Genomic DNA, 14,891 nt, shown 5'->3' on the forward strand with positions numbered 1-14,891 from the left:
GCCTCCACACCCAGACGCCCAAGAACGCGGTGGGGGGGCCTCCGGCCAACCAGCCACTCCACCACAGAGGATTGCCCCAAAAAAAGAAGGCTGTCATTCAATAAATTTTAAAGTTGTAAACTTTTAAAGTGCTGTGCTTAAAGTGCTGTGTGGCATTTTCCTTCCCTCCTCCACCACCCCTCCTGGGCTACCTTGGTAGTCATCCCCCTATTTGTGTGATGAATGAATAAAGAATGCATGAATGTGAAGCAACAATGACTTTATTGCCTCTGCAAGCGGTGATTGAAGGGAGGAGGGGCGGGTGGTTAGCTTACAGGGAAGTAGAGTGAACCAAGGGGCGGGGGGTTTCATCAAGGAGAAACAAACAGAACTTTCACACCGTAGCCTGGCCAGTCATGAAACTGGTTTTCAAAGCTTCTCTGATGCGTACCGCGCCCTCCTGTGCTCTTCTAACCGCCCTGGTGTCTGGCTGCGCGTAACCAGCAGCCAGGCGATTTGCCTCAACCTCCCACCCCGCCATAAACGTCTCCCCCTTACTCTCACAGATATTGTGGAGCACACAGCAAGCAGTAATAACGGTGGGAATATTGGTTTCGCTGAGGTCTAAGCGAGTCAGTAAACTGCGCCAGCGCGCCTTTAAACGTCCAAATGCACATTCTACCACCATTCTGCACTTGCTCAGCCTGTAGTTGAACAGCTCCTGACTGCTGTCCAGGCTGCCTGTGTACGGCTTCATGAGCCATGGCATTAAGGGGTAGGCTGGGTCCCCAAGGATACATATAGGCATTTCAACATCCCCAACAGTTATTTTCTGGTCTGGGAATAAAGTCCCTTCCTGCAGCTTTTGAAACAGACCAGAGTTCCTGAAGATGCGAGCATCATGCACCTTTCCCGGCCATCCCACGTTGATGTTGGTGAAACGTCCCTTGTGATCCACCAGAGCTTGCAGCACTATCGAAAAGTACCCCTTGCGGTTTATGTACTCGGCGGCTTGGTGCTCCGGTGCCAAGATAGGGATATGGGTTCCGTCTATAGCCCCACCACAGTTAGGGAATCCCATTGCAGCAAAGCCATCCACTATGACCTGCACATTTCCCAGGGTCACTACCCTTGATATCAGCAGATCTTTGATTGCGTGGGCTACTTGCATCACAGCAGCCCCCACAGTAGATTTGCCCACTCCAAATTGATTCCCAACTGACCGGTAGCTGTCTGGCGTTGCAAGCTTCCACAGGGCTATCGCCACTCGCTTCTCAACTGTGAGGGCTGCTCTCATCTTGGTATTCATGCGCCTCAGGGCAGGGGAAAGCAAGTCACAAAGTTCCATGAAAGTGCCCTTACGCATGCGAAAGTTTCGCAGCCACTGGGAATCGTCCCAGACCTGCAACACTATGCGGTCCCACCAGTCTGTGCTTGTTTCCCGAGCCCAGAATCGGCGTTCCACCGCATGAACCTGCCCCATTAGCACCATGATGCATGCATTGGCAGGGCCCATGCTTTCAGAGAAATCTGTGTCCATGTCCTGATCACTCACGTGACCGCGCTGACGTCGCCTCCTCGCCTGGTATCGCTTTGCCAGGTTCTGGTGCTGCATATACTGCTGGATAATGCGTGTGGTGTTTAATGTGCTCCTAATTGCCAAAGTGAGCTGAGCGGCCTCCATGCTTGCCTTGGTATGGCGTCCGCACAGAAAAAAGGCGCGGAACGATTGTCTGCCGTTGCTCTGACGGAGGGAGGGGCGACTGACAACACGGCTTACAGGGTTGGCTTCAGGGAGCTAAAATCAACAAAGGGGGTGCCTGTACATCAAGGAGTATTTCAGGCAGGACTTCACGGAGGGTTCCAATAAGAAATGGTGCACCTAAGTTATTGTTCTTATTGGAACGAGGAGGTTAGCCTGGCCTCTGATTGATACATGGCTAGATTTACCTCGCTGCACCTTCTCTGTGAGTGACTGCAGTGTGACCTAGAGGAATGAGTCCCCTAGACAGGGGAGGAGGCAAATGAGTACAAAACAAATCTGGTCTATTTCTTGTTTTGACCCACTCCATCTATCTTTTACATCTTTGGCTGGCAGCAGACGGTGCAGAAGGACTGCATGCCATCCACATCTCATGGCTGCTCGGCAGAAGATGGTGCAGTACGACTGCTAGCCATCCCCATCTCTTGCCTGCATGGCAGAAGATGGTGCAATACGACTGCTAGCAATCCTCATCTCTTGCCTGCCTGGCAGAAGATGGTACAGTACGACTGCTAGCAGTCCATATCGCCTGCCCGCTCACCATAAGACGGTTCAATAGGACTGACTGCAGGACTAAAGAGAATGACCTGGTCAAGTCACTCCAAATTTAGTCCCTGCGCCCATGTCTGCCCAGGCGCTCCCAGCCGACGTGGCCAGGAGCACCTCGGGACACGACGAGGACGACTACCAGTCGTATTGCACCGTCTGCTGCCAGAAGGCAATGGGTTGCTGCTACTGTGCAGCAAAGCCGTACCGCGTCTGCCAGCACCCAGGAGACATAGGGTGACGGTTACCTGAGCGGGCTCCATGCTTGCCGTGGTATGGCGTCTGCACAGGTAACTCAGGAAAAAAGGCGCGAAATGATTGTCTGCCCTTGCTTTCACGGAGTGAGGGAGGGAACGGGGGCCTGATGATATGTACCCAGAACCACCCGCGACAATGTTTTAGCCCCATCAGGCATTGGGATCTCAACCCAGAATTCCAATGGGCAGCGGAGACTGCGGGAACTATGGGATAGCTACCCACAGTGCAATGCTCCGGAAGTCGACTCTAGCCTCGGTACTGTGGAAGCGCTCCGCCGAGTTAATGCACTTAATGCACTTAGAGCATTTTCTGTGGGGACACACACACTCGAATATATAAAACCGATTTCTAAAAAACCGACTTCTATAAATTCGACCTTATTCCGTAGTGTAGACATACCCTTATTGCTTCCCAAAGTAGAAACTATGGAGCAGCACAGGTTTCTCGCTAGAGGCCAATCCAAAGTGGGAGGGGACAGACCCCTGTGTTACAGCCTTATGCACACTGACTGCTACTTAAAGTTTTGGGGAATTGATAGATTCCCTAATTTGGGACAGCATAGTCTGCAGCACTTGGGATCACCACCTGAGGGAGTGGCTGCTCTAGGAAAGTGATTTCAAGTTAGACATATTTAGACATGGGGCACGCAGCGGAAGCCTCAAGAGAAAGGATGAAAGCCTTAGGCGGCACAGCAACTCCAGAAGTACGTGCAGTAGGGTGACCAGATGTCCCAATTTTATAGGGACAGTCCCGATTTTTGGGTCTTTTTCTTATATAGGCTCCTATTAACCCCCATCCCCTGTCCCAATTTTTCACACTTGCCGTCTGGTCACCCTAACATGCAGTGAGACAAAAGCAAAGGAAAGCAAGTGGCCAGGGTTCCATATCCATAGTGAGATGCATGTTGTGTGGGAGACAGCATAAGTGGATAAAGGAGAAGCACTCTACAAAGACAGGATTGCCAGGAATGTGTCAAGTTGAACTGTTTTAGCAGTGTGTGCAAGAGCAGAGGAAGCTCTCAGACAGATTCAGTTAAACTTACCAGGAGGGGAATGGCACATCAGACAGCAGTGATGACGTCATGACTCTCTCCTTGGGTTCAAGAGGCTATCAGGTTCAGGCAACAAGGGACAATACTAAACTCTGTGCATGCAACAATGGTAATAGGGAAATGCCCTTTGCAATTTCAGCTGGGTAGTGGGGGCCTCCTGTAATGTGACTCCTTGGGGTGAACTGGACTTGAACACACCCATTACAAAGAGTAGGCACAATCTAATGTAGAATGAGAGCATAATGCAGCCCATAGGAAAATGTGATCTCCTAGGAGCTAACCAGTTAGTACAGCCTTATTTTTCTGATGTTTGTGCTGGTGGTGGATGATAAGCACCACCGACCCCTCTTGGGGAACACAGCGATACAAGCCATGGATCTGATCAGGATGCAGCATGAGAATTTTATAGTTGCAGTGCAAGAAGCACAAGGAGTCCCCTGGACAAATGAGGCAATTTTAAAAGCATATGGGAATGTTTTCAAAGGCAACGGGTGCCCCGAAGGAAAGCTACGACTGGAAGTAGGTTCCACTGTGGGGTCTATTACTGAACACAAAGGAAAATTCCAGTGGCACTAATTAATCCACTATGGAAGGAGCCTAAATGTCTGTAAAGAAGGGGTATCATAGCATATGTAGAGGCCAATGCAGCCTCAGGGGAAGGAGAATGATGGTGGTCATAAAGAGGTCATTAAGCAAATTACACATCTGCATAGCCCAAAGCCACTGAACCAAGCATTGAAAAGATACCACTATCACCTGCCCACAATTAATGACATCTTGCCAGAACTTTCTAAACCCAGAATCTTTATGGTCTGTGATATGAGTAACAGGTTTTGGCACATAAACCCAGATAGAGTCCAGCATGCTGACAACCTTTGCAACACCACTTGCCCACTACAGGTGACTGTGCATGCCAATGGGCATAAGCCCAGCACCACAGTGTTCCAGAGAAGACTCATCCAAGTGTTGGAAAGACTGCCCGGGGTGAAGGGCATAATGATACAGAAGCTGAACAAGACCATGACAAAAAATTACAAGATTTTCTACAACAATGCAGGGGCATAAAACTTAACCCAGAAAAAATGCAACTCAAACGATGTGAGGTGACATATATTGGACATCTGCTCACAATAGAAGCACTGAAAGTAGATCTCAAGAAGATCAAGGCAATCAGAGACATGCCAACTCCAGTGGATGTGAAAGGGGTACAGCTCTTCATATTAATTATAAATTTTCTGTCCAAGTTCTGTCCATTCCTGCCTGGAGTAGAGGAACCCACATGTCAGTTCACAAGGGAGGATGCTAGGGAGACTGGGCAAGTCCCTGACAACAAGCATCTGACATGCTGAAACAAAGGTTAATGGATGCCCCTGTCCTGAAGTACTACCAGTCAGGAGAGCCACTGATGCTCCAGTGTGATGCATCGGAGAAAGGACAGGGTATAGCTCTTTTGTAGAAGCATCTGTTTGCTCATGCCAGCAGAGCCCTTTCAGAGACGGGCACACCCAGATAGAAAAGGAACTTTTGATTATGGTATTTGGAGTGGAGCGATTCTATCAGTACACATAGGGCCACCCAGTAACAGTGCAATCAGATCACAAACCCCTGAAGACAGTCATGGCAAAGCTCCATCTTAGTGCTCCAAAGAGATTGCAGGGACTGTTGATGCACCTTCAGTGCTCCTAGGTAGAGATCAGATAATTCCATTAGGTAAAGATCCTAGATAATTCTGCTAGGTGGAGATCCAGGACAATTAGTGGTGTTAGTTGACACCCTGAGCAGGGCATATATACCCAACATCAGTGAACTGGGGATCAGGATATTGAATTATTTTAACGTGCTGCACTCCCTCCCAGTTTCAACAGAGAAGCTGATGGAAATCAACAAGGTTACAGAAAAGGACATCTGACTAAAGGAACTCAGGAGAATGATACTAGCAGGGTAGCTAGAAGATAAAAGCCAAGTACCGGTATGGGGAAGAACTATGTTTTCAAATTAAAGGTGAGCTGAGTGTGCAGGTTGGAATGATATTTAAAGACCTATTGTCCCCAACTCATTACCTAATGATGTCAGGCAAAAAACACATGCCTCACACCTGGACATTGACAGTAGTTTTCGACAGGCTTGAGCGTGTCTTCACAGGCCAGAAATGAATATACAATTCCACTCCTTGATAGAAGGGTGTGATGGCTTCTGGTTGTGTGTTAATCACCAGCAGAAAGACTCTGTGACCACATAAGCTGCCCACCCAACTATGGGAAAAGGTGGAAGCAGTCTTATTTACCTTTAATGAAAATCAATACATGATTACAATGGACTGTTGTTCAAATTTTTGGGAGGTTAGTGCCTGGCCTTATACAAGACTCAAGTCAGTGATTGGCAAATTGAAGTTCCACTTTGTGAGATATGGCATTCCAGACACTGTGTTCACCAACAACAGACCCCAGTTTGCCTCAGAAGAATTCAAGGAATTTCCACACAAATGGGAGTTTGATTATCACACCTCCTCCCTAGCATAGTCACAGAGTAATGGTAAGGTAGAATCAGCTGTGAAAACAGCGAAGAGACTGTTACACAAGGCTGTTTCTTCTGGTTCAGACCTTTTGTTAGCATTTTTGGCACATAGGAATACTCCATCACAGGTATTATAAATGATATGGCATCAATTATTTGTTTTCAATGTTTATATTAAAATATTTGTAAAATAGGGAATATGTATCATGATCAGTGGAACTGGAGTCAGACGGCCTAAGTACCCTGCAGGGAATGTTATTGGTGGGACACCAGGAAAACAGGAAATGTGAGAAGTTGGGCTGGAGCGTGGAAGCAACGAGCAAAACAGCTATGTAGACAAAACAGTGCACAGGATTTAATAAAGTTCTACTTGTTCACGTTTACCAGCATTCAGCCTCACTCTTTGCAAATGAAACACCATTTAGTCTGGTAAAATGGGCTGAAGAGGTGGCCAACTGCTTGACCACCTTACACCATAAAGTTTTCCGGGAAATAGAAAAGGAAGCTTTGGCTAACATGGAACTTGCTAACAGAGAAGAGTTGCAACAAGACTTAAGGAGCTTAGAAACCACTTGGGAAAGAAACTGCAGAGCTTGCAGACCACCCTGTAAGTCAGCTGCTTGAATGAGGAATTTGGAGATCAGAGACCTTGTGTAAAAACAGATTTAAAATATTTAAAACTTTTTAAATTTTATTTGTACCTGACAGCTCCAGATGGGAGAGACAAAACTGTCTCTGAGTAATACAAAAGCCTCTATTTGGAGGGCAGCACAGTTATGTTGAGGGGCTGAGCAATAGCAGAGGGGTACAGTATTCTCTAGCATATTTGTTTGCTTCTGCATCATGTCTGGTATCCTTTTTGTGTTTGTCCTTTTCCTTGCCCATTCACTCCATAGCTGCCTTGTCAGCTTCTCAAAATGATCCCTATCCTTCTCTCATAGATTCATAGATATTTAGGTCAGAAGGGACCATTATGATCATCTAGTCTGACCTCCTGCACAACGCAGGCCACAGAATTTCACCCACCACTCCTGCAAAAAACCTCACACCTAAATCTGTGCTATTGAAGTCCTCAAATCGTAGTTTAAAGACTTCAAGGAGCAGAGAATCCTCCAGCAAGTGACCCGTGCCCCATGCTACAGAGGAAGGCGAAAAACCTCCAGGGCTTCTTCCAATCTGCCCCGGAGGAAAATTCCTTCCCGACCCCAAATATGACGATCAGCTAAACCCTGAGCATATGGGCAAGATTCATCAGCCAGATACTACAGAAAATTCTTTCCTGGGTAACTCAGATCCCACCCCATCTAATATCCCATCACAGGCCATTGGGCCTATTTACCATGAATATTTAATTACCAAAACCATGTTATCCCATCATACCATCTCCTTCATAAACTTATCAAGTTTAATCTTAAAGCCAGATAGATCTTTTGCCCCCATTGCTTCCCTTGGAAGGCTATGCCAAAACTTCACTCCTCTGATAGTTAGAAACCTTCCTCTAATTTCTAGTCTAAATTTCCTGGTGGTCAGTTTATATCCATTTATTCTTGTGTCCACATTGGTACTGAGCTTAAATAATTCCTCTCCCTCTCCGGTATTTATCCCTCTGATATATTTATAGAAAGCAATCATATCTCCTCTCAACCTTCTTTTAGTTAGGCTAAACAAGTCAAGCTCCTTGAGTCTCCTTTCATAAGACAAGTTTTCCATTCCTCAGATCATCCTAGTAGCCCTTCTCTGTACCTGTTCCAGTTTGAATTAATCCTTCTTAAACCTGGGAGACCAGCACAGCACACAGTATTCCAGGTGAGGTCTCACCAGTGCCTTGTATAACAGTACTAAAACCTCCTTATCCCTCCCTCTCCCTCATTCTTGTCCTGTAGCATGTAGCCCTTCCTCTAATAAAGTGCCTCTGAACCTTTCCAGATGACTGTACTCCTTTCAGGAGTCTAATTTGTCTTGTGTACCCCCAAGTTTCACCTCACTTAAAAATTACTTGCTTACAAAATCAGACATAAAAATACAAAAGTGTCACAGCACTCTGTTTCTGAAAAATTGCTGACTTTCTCATCTTTACCATATAATTATATAATTAATCAATTGGAATATAAATATTGTGCTTACATTTCAGTGTATAATATATAGAGCAGTATAAACAAGTAATTGACTCTATGAAATTTTAGTTTTAGTTTAACTTTAGTGTTTAGGGATTTTATGTAGCCTGTTGTAAAACTAGGCAAATATCTAGATGAGTTGATCTACCCCCTGGAAGACCTCTGCGTACCCCCAGGGGTATGTGTACATCTGGTTGAAAAGCATTGCTCTAATCTTTGGTCCTTTGTGTCATCTGCTGAGAATCATTCATGAGATTAGCAAACATTTCCTCTGGGGCTACTGTGGCAATGGCCCCAAGTAACTGAAGGAGGCAGGGTCAGGACTTCAAGAGCAGAGGGGGGCAAAAGATGGGGGGATAGGAACAAGAGGGGGAGAGTGGCAGTAACAGGGGGACAAGAGCAGTGTTTCCTCTAATTTTGGTGCACATAACAAAACTCATGTGGTGGGGGTGGGGCCGAGGGGTTTGAAGTGTGGGAAGGGGCTCAGGGCTGGTGCAGGGGTGTGAGGGCTCCAGCTGGGGGTGCGGGCTCTGGGGTGGGGCTGGGGATGAGGGGCTCAGGGCTGGGGCAGAGGGTTGGGGTGCTGGGGTGTGAGGGCTCAGGGTTGGGATACAGATGTGGGAGGGCTCCGGCTGGGGATGCATGCTCTGGGGTGGTGCCGGGGATGAGGGGTTTAGGTACAGGAGGGTGTTCCGGGGCTACGTTGGGGTGCTGGGGTGTGAGGGCTCAGGGTTGGGATACAGATGTGGGAGGGCTCCGGCTGGGGATGCAGGCTCTGGGGTGGTGCCGGGGATGAGGGGTTTAGGTACAGGAGGGTGTTCCGGGGCTACGTTGGGGTGCTGGGGTGTGAGGGCTCAGGGTTGGGATACAGATGTGGGAGGGCTCCGGCTGGGGATGCAGGCTCTGGGGTGGTGCCAGGGATGAGGGGTTTAGGTACAGGAGGGTGTTCCGGGGCTACGTTGGGAAGAGGACTCCCCACAGCTCTCTCTCCCCTCAGCAGCACCTGGGCTCAGGGGGAGAGGTGCCTCTCTCTGCCGTGGCAGCGCTGGGGCTGCAGGATAGGCCCCCCTTCCACGGACCTAGCTGGTCCGGGCCGCGCCTGGATCTGGGCTGCACTGCCCCTGCCGAGTTTGGGGCCAGGCCAGGCCACTCTGGCCGCACCTTGGTCCGTGCTGCCCCGGCCGTGGAAGGGCCAGGGTGCAGCAGAGTTGGGGCCGGTGGGATGGCGCTCCAGCTGTGGCAGATTGGGGGCCGGGGCACCCCTCCCCTGGCCGGTCCCTGGGCAGGTTCCCTGCACGGTGCTAAATAGGCTGCTGTGCAGCCGCGCAGCTTACAGGGAACTCAAGGCAAGAGTCAGGAGTGGAGGAGAACAGGAGGATAAAGGAAAGAAGGAGACATGGGTGGGCGCAGGGGAAGGAACATAGGAGCAGAGGGAGGAGGGGTGGTTATTGAAAGCACAGGAGAGACAGGTTTCCTTCCTGCTTGTAGTTTCAGTGCCCAGCCCCAAAGCTAAGACTGCGGCATAAGTCCTGCTTAGTCCCCAGTTGGAGCATGATTTTTGAGGATGGAACTTCCATAGATTCTAGCTGCTAAATTTTAAGAAATCTTTACTGAGCATGTGCAAATTGAGATATTTCAAAGGTTTATATAATTTGGCCACATTTGGGTGGATTTTCATAGGTGAAACTAAAAGCACATCCCTGATACAAAGGTCACCCCCTACCCAAAAAATTTCCAGTCCCTGCTTCAAAGCATGTGGGGGATAAAGCTTTTCAAAGAGAAGGTTGCCAGAATTTTTTAACATGGGCAAAACAATGTATTTTTCCCTTGCCTCGTTCTTGCAAATGGCTGAACTGTTTTGGCTTACATTTTCACACAACAAATAAATAAGTCAGCCTGAGATTGATATCCAGTGTGGAAAAGTTCAGCCCAAGTTAAAATCTGGCAAAGTTACAAGAAACTGAAAACAGGGTCTTATAATCGGAAGTGTTGGACACCCTTAATAATAGGCAGTGGTACCAGCCCTGCCTTTAATATGGCCAACATAGACCTACGTGCTGAACAGACAGGAAAGAAGTCAAAACCTGCACTAAAGAGGTCAAAACCTGCATCTGTACACAGAAACTAATCAGCAATAATGTATTACATTTTATGCCACAGTTTTTATGATATTCAGCGTACTTAACTGGAGACCATTTGGCATATTAATTAGCCAAAACCAGTACACTAATAAGGAGCGCTCAGGATCTCAAGAAAGGGTTGAGTGTCCTAACTACTAGATATACAGATTTCAAACTTACGGTGCAGTAATGGCTCTAGCAGCTCTTTCTGAGGATTGTACTTGATAAAGCCAACTTTCGAGTTGTGCATTCAGCTGGGGTCCTGCAAAAAGACCGGGAAATATTGAAATAAAGGAACAGCATAAAGGACAGTTTAAAATATAACCAAGTAAAATAAATCATCTCAAAATACTGCCATGGGATTAAAAAACATTATAAATAAAATCAGTCTTGTGTTTTAAAAGCACAAACAAACAAAATACCCTGTCAGCTATAAAAGCATCTTGACTCATATTGTTTATGGTCACCTCAGGAATGTTTTAGCCTCCCAAATTGGGAAATTTTACTCATTTCATCATTTGCACAATGAGTTTTGTGTTTCGTTCTATACACAGAACACATTACACATACTGTGCCAAGAGCCACAACTGCCAGTGATAAGCTCACAAGAAGATGGTAATATACATTCAGTCCGTTTATTTCTTAAGTACTTTCTGTCATAAGTACTTATATGGTCCCTGTTACTGTAGTATGTGAGCACCTCACAATCCTTAATGCAATTATCCTCCCAACAATCCTGTGAGTTTGGGAAGTACCATTGTCCCCATTTTACAGATGGGGAACTGAGGCACAGAGTGGTTTGCCCAAAGTCACACAGGACACTTATGGCACATCTAGGAATTGAATCTAGCTCTCCTGAGTTCCAGTCTAACCACTGGACCATCCTTCCTCCTGTTAAACTTCTACTGTCTAGTTTTCAAAATGCATAACTAGGACAATGGTCCAGTCTAAAGAGAAGAGTGAAAAAATTCACGGGAGCCATGGGCTTCACACTGAGTATTGCTGATTAAATATAACACAAAAGGATGGCCAATGTTAACTGACTTACGGGCGTGATCCAAACCTGCTGAAGTCAATGGAAGTCTTTTAACCTCAATGGGTTTTGGATCAAGCTCTAAGAGCAGAGCATTTAGCAAGCTCAGAGAAGTAGAAATCTGTAAAACAGATACGTTGCTGACTGAAGTGAGAAATATCCAGATATGTATGTAGAAAAAGTACAGTATTTGGAGTAAGCTGAGAGTTTGATTTAGTTGGGGATTGGTCCTGCTTTGAGCAGGGGGTTGGACTAGATGACTTCCTGAGGTCCCTTCCAACCCTGATATTCTATGCTTCAGTAAAGAGCCCTGTAGAAGCAGTATCCATACCACTTGATAGTGTTAACTCTGCATTTAGGGCTGGATCCAGGAAGGTGCTGAGCACTCTGTCTTTATCCATCAAAGACCTTAACCTCATGAAATCACAGACTACAGTGTAGTTGGGTACAAAACTGCAACTTCAGATCCTATGCTCTAGAACTCTAATTGTAATGACACAAATCTGCACCGGTTTGTTTAAGTTCCTGTGTATAGATAATAATAGAATCACAGAATCATAGACTTTAAGGTCAGAAGGGACCATTATGATCATCTCGTCTGACCTCCTGCACAACGCTGGCCACAGAATCTCATCTACCCACTCCTGTAACAAACCCCTCACCTATGTCTGAGCTACTGAAGTCCTCAAATCATGGTTTAAAGACTTCAAGTGTCTAATGTCAGAGTACATGTATCTTTGTTTACCCTCAAGGAGAATTACACTTTTTCCTCAAACTGCCAGACAGAACTCTGTTTCCCTCTCACGTTACATGATAAATCAATTAATTAATAATCCTTCTGCTGCTTGTTATACTGCCTGGAGTGATAGGCAGTGGAAGTTAGCAAATAGCACACCTCCATCCAGGTTTTTAGAGCTCAAGACACAGCAATGCGTGTTATGTTTGTGACCGGCTGGATCACAGAAACCCCTTTGGGACTGCCACCTGATGTGCCTAGACTACCTCTGAGCCTGTTTTCCCTGCCAGTTGGGACTTCAGTCCGTTGCCTGATTTGAGCCAGACATGCTTGCTTGCTGCAAACGCAGATCCAAGTCTGAACCACGTCCCCCACAAGCTGCAGGCTTAACTGAAAACAGCTTAAGAAGTGCTCCTGTCTTCAGCACTCAGATACCCAACTCCCAGGGGAGTCCAAACCCCAAATAAATCCGTTTTACTCTGTATAAAGTTTATACAGGATAAACTCATAAATTGTTTGTCCTCTATAACACTGATACAGAGATATGCACAGCTGTTCCCCTCCCCCCCCCCGGTATTAATACTTACTCTGGGTTAATTAATAAGTAAAAAGTGATTTTATTAAATACAAAAAGTAGGCTGAATGGGTTTCTCCAGCTTCTTCATCCCAAACTGCCTATTGCCTACTTCATAGCCGTGCCAGGCCTTCATATTTGGGGACAGACTGCTTGGTCTCCAATGGTGCCAAAGAGTTTGTAAATAAATGTGCTCCCTCTGCATACTCTTGGTTAGGAGGAGAGCACTGGACAACTGTGCTGGTAAAGACTTTTTTTTTTAGAGGAATGAAAATTTCCTAATTTTAATGAAAAAATTCAAATAATTTTCAACTGTTGCAAGGTCCTTTAGCAGATCAAATATATTTTGGTCCAAATATTAACTGAAACCACAACTCTGCTTTTGTCTGGCTCTAAAATGTTTGTTTTAAAATCTCTCTTTGATGTTCTTTGTGAATACTAGTGTTCTCTAGTTTCATCAAAGCCAAATTCAGACTCTCAGTTTAAACAGGCAGTCTTCCTTCTCTGTTAGTCTTCTCCAAAGACTTTGTTCTACTTTATTTAATAAAATGTTATCTGGCCTGCCTTTTTAAAAACATTGTGTTCTACTGTCATTGCCAATACCTTGTGGGAAATCTAGTCATTCATTTAATAATTTTTATAGACCTTTTATTTACAAAGTAATCCTTGAAAACATTAACCAGATGTAAACCAATGCAGTGTTGCTTTTGTGAGACCTGGTCTATACTTAAAATTTAGATCAGCATATCTATTCATACCCCTGAGCACTTGTTAAGCTGACCTAACACCCAGTGTAGAGTTTTCTAAATTTTATATAATTTTTGTTGCTCTCCTCTGGACTCTCCAATTTTTCCACATCTTTCTTTAAGCGTGGCACTCAAAACTGGACACAATATTTCAGCTCAGCCCTCACTAGTGCTGAGTAGATCAAGATAATTACCTCCCATGTCTTACATACAACATTCCTGTTAATATACCCCAGAATGATATTAGCCTTTTTCACAACTGAATCACATTGTTGGCTCATATTCAATTTGTGATCCCCTATGGCCCCATATTTTTTTCAACAATACTACTGTATGGCCTGTTATTCCCTGCTTTGTTTTTGTGCATTTGATTTTTTCCTTCCTAAGTGCAGTACTTACAACTTGTCTTTACTGAATTTCTACTTGTTGATTTCATGCCAATTCTCCAATTTGTCAAGGTTGTTTTGAATTTTCATTCTGTCCTCCACAGTGCTTGCAATCCCTTCCAGCTCGGTGTCATCTGCATATTTTTTAAGCATACTCTCCACTCCACTATACAAGTCATTAATTAAAAATTGAATAGTACTGGACCCAGGAAAGACCTCTGTGGCAACTCACCAGATACGTCCTCCCATTTTGACAGTGAACCATTGATAACTTCATAGTAATTTTAATCTAGACCACATTTCGCTAATTTGCTTATGAGAATACCATGTGGGACAGTGTCAAAAGCTTTATTACAAGTCAAGCTAAATCATATCTATTGCTTCACATCATCCAGTAATTCTGTTAATGAAGGAAATTAGGTTGGTTTGACATGATTTGTTCTTCACAAAGCTATGTTTGCTATTACATATCCCTATCATCAATGTCAGGTAAGGCTATGCCTGCTACCGTAATGAGAGTATATGATACTACCTGCGGCTCATCAAACCCACTGCCTTGTGGGTAACCTGGGAGGACATAAGGCTAAGGGAGCAACCCTTAACAGAAAAGCCCCACTACCTTGTGGGTGAATTAGGGAAAATGTAAGGCTATGAGAGTAAACTCAGACAGAAAATCTGGAGTGGAGCCCTAGGTACTAACGTCTTAGTATCTTTCTGGCAACTCCTGCAGCGGATCAGGTACCAGATGTGTAGATTCTTCCTCTCCTTTGGATTTTACTAGTGACACCGAGAGGAGGATCCTGATGCATGGACAACTCAGGGCCTCCATATCATCTGCCCAGGCTTGCGCCCTGGAGTGGTACTCCAGCATCCCTATCATTTTTTAGGTGCTTACACACTGATTGTTTAACCATTTGCTCCAATATCTTACCAGGTATTGAAGTTAGGCTAAGTGGTCTATAATTCCCACATCTTCTGTGTTCCCCTTGAGTCCTCTGTGCCTTACGTCCCCATCTCTAAAATGGGGACAATACCATCCTGTCATCTCACAGGGATGTTGTGAAAATAAATT

The sequence above is a fragment of the Caretta caretta genome, chromosome 3 (genome assembly GCF_965140235.1).
Source record: "Caretta caretta isolate rCarCar2 chromosome 3, rCarCar1.hap1, whole genome shotgun sequence".
NCBI lineage: Eukaryota > Metazoa > Chordata > Testudines > Cheloniidae > Caretta > Caretta caretta.